The following is a 3,038-nucleotide window of genomic DNA, read 5'->3' as shown; positions in this document are numbered from 1 at the left end:
CTCTACGAAGGGCCTATCTTTTATTCTTGTCTTATACTTGATGCAAAGAGTCATGGTGATCTTCACCTTCCCTTTTTACATTTTATCCTGTGGCAAGAACAATGTGTTGGAAAGATCCGGATATATATGGCTAATTGGATGTGGGTTTTCATGAACTATTATTGTTGACATTACCCTTGAGGTAAAACGTTGAGAGGCAAAGCTATAAGCCCCTGTCTTTCTCTGTGTCCGATTAAAACTTCATAACCATAAATATCGTGTGAGTGTTAGCAATTGTGAAAGACTAAAAGATGGTTGAGTATGTGGACTTGCTGAGAAGCTCTTATATTGACTCTTTCCTATGTTATGATTAATTGCAATTGCTTCAATGACTGAGTTTACAGTTTGTTAGTTTTTAATGAAGTTTCTGATTCATACTTGAGTATTTGATTGAATTTTTACTTTAGCATAAGAGATCATATGACAATATATATTTATGTTGTTGTTCTAAGAATGATCATGATGCCCTCATGTCCGTATTTTATTTTTATCGACACCTCTATCTCTAAACATGCGGACATATTTTTCGATTTTGGCTTTCGCTTGAGGACAAGCGAGGTCTAAGCTTGGGGGAGTTGATATGTCCATTTTGCATCATGCTTTTATATCGATAATTATCGCATTACGGGCTGTTATTACACATTATGTCACAATACTTATGCCTATTCTCTCTTATTTTACAAGGTTTGCATGAAGAGGGGGAATGCCGATAGCTGGAATTCTGGGTTGGAAAAGGAGCAAATATTAGAGACATATTCTGCACATCTCCAAAAGTCCTAAAACTCCACGGGAGTTATTTTCATAATATATAAAAAATATTGAGCGAAGAAAGTACCAGAGGGGGTCCACCCACCATCCACAAGGGTGGGGACGCGCCCTACCCCCCTGGGCGCGCCCCTGCCTCGTGGGCCCCCTGGTGGCCCTCTGATGCACATCTTTGGCTATATGGAGTCTTTCGTCGAGGAAAAAGTCATAAGCAAGCTTTCGGGAAGAAACTCCGCCGCCACGAGGCGGAACCTTGGCGGAACCAATCTAGGGCTCCGGCAGAGCTGTTCTACCGGGGAAACTTCCCTCCGGGAGGGGGAAATCATAACCATCATCATCACCAATGATCCGCTCATTGGGAGGGGCTCAATCTCCATCAACATCTCATCTCACACCCTAGTTCATCTCTTGTATCCAATCTTTGTATCCAAACCTCAGATTGGTACATGTGGACTGCTAGTAGTGTTGATTACTCCTTGTAGATGAGGCTAGTTGGTTTACTTGGTGTAAGATCATATGTTCAGATCCATTATGCATATTAATACCCCTCTGTATGTACATGAATATGCTTTGTGAGTAGTTATGTTTGTTCCTGAGGACATGAGAGAAGTCTTGCTATAAGTAGTCATGTGAATTTGGTATTCATTCGATATTTTGATAAGATGTATGTTGTCATCCCTTTAGTGGTGTCATGTGAACGTCGACTACATGAAACTTCACCATTGTTTGGGCCTAAAGGGAGGCATTGGGAAGTAATAAGTAGATTATGGGTTGCTAGAGTGACAGAAGCTTAAACCCTAGTTTATGTGTTGCTTCGTAAGGGGCTGATTTGGATCCATATGTTTCATGCTATGGTTAGGTTTACCTTAATACTTCTGTTGTAGTTGCGGATGCCTGCAATGGGGGTTAATCATAAGTGGGATGCTTGTCCAAGTAAGGACAATACCCAAGCACCGGTCCACTCACATATCAAATTATCAAAGTACCGAACGCGAATCATATGAACGTGATGAAAACTAGCTTGACGAAAATTCCCATGTGTCCTCGGGAGCGCTTTCCTTCATATAAGAGTTTGTCCAGGCTTGTCCTTTGCTACAAAAAGGATTGGTCCATCTTGCTGCACCTTATTTACTTTTATTACTTGCTACTCGTTACAAATTACCTTATCACAGAACTATCTGTTACCGGTAATTTCAATGCTTGCAGAGAATACCTTACTGAAAACTGCTTGTCATTTCCTTCTGCTCCTCATTGGGTTCGACACTCTTACTTATAGAAAGGACTATGATAGATCCCCTATACTTGTGGGTCATCAGCGCAACCTGGTGTTGAACAAAAGTTGGGTGGCCAAGAATTTGTAGCCGGACACGGCTGCGTCGGCCGATTGGCTGCTACCACCGGCCTTGGCGTCCTCCTCCGGCCAAGGAGCCCGTCCTCCACCTCCGCTGCTGCCACCTCCTGCCATGGAGGAAGATGTGGTCACGCCGATGGCCACCACATCAAACTTGTTTGACAAAATGTCGCAAAGGTAAAAAAAATCTTTTAATTTCTTTTGTGCTCTTGTTTGTTCTTTCAATTTTCAATACAAATAGAATATGAGGTTGATTACGTGTACGTCCATTTGTAGTCTTGATGGTGAAGCTTTCATGCGCTCGACAAATGTGTCAAATGATGATTATTTATCACATGACTATACATCATTAGAATATGATACTCAATGTGATTATGATAATATCGACAAAGACGAATTACTCAAAAAAATATTGACTTGGACGAAGAGGGCTTTGTTATGAAGGGAAGAACTACAAATTATACCAACATCGAAGATATGTTGATTTGCATCATATGGAAAAAGTCTCTCTTGATGCATACGTTGAGACCAACCAAGCCGCGAACACATATTGGCAACGCATCAAGGAGTACTTCGATGAGCGCAACACTAGCGGCCACTTTCGATCAAGGGACTATCTTCGTCAATATTGGGGCCTCATCATTGACGAATGCCAAAAGTGGGCCAGTTACTTGGCAAATGTTGGTCGCTTGGACCTGAGTGGTTGCAGTGGTAGTGCCTTGGTAATCATTTGCTACTTGTGTGTGCTTTCTCTTCTTTCCGCAAATATTGAACTATTCCATAATTTGATGATGACATCTTGGTTGTTTTCTTGTAGAAAATGATTGCGTGGGGATTATTTTGAGAGAGGAATAACAAAGGAGAGAAGAGGAAGAAGAAAGGA

This window comes from Triticum urartu, chromosome 6 (assembly GCF_003073215.2).
Source record: "Triticum urartu cultivar G1812 chromosome 6, Tu2.1, whole genome shotgun sequence".
Lineage (NCBI taxonomy): Eukaryota > Viridiplantae > Streptophyta > Magnoliopsida > Poales > Poaceae > Triticum > Triticum urartu.
The sequence above is the reverse complement of the archived record's forward strand: the minus strand, read 5'-3'. Positions refer to the sequence as shown.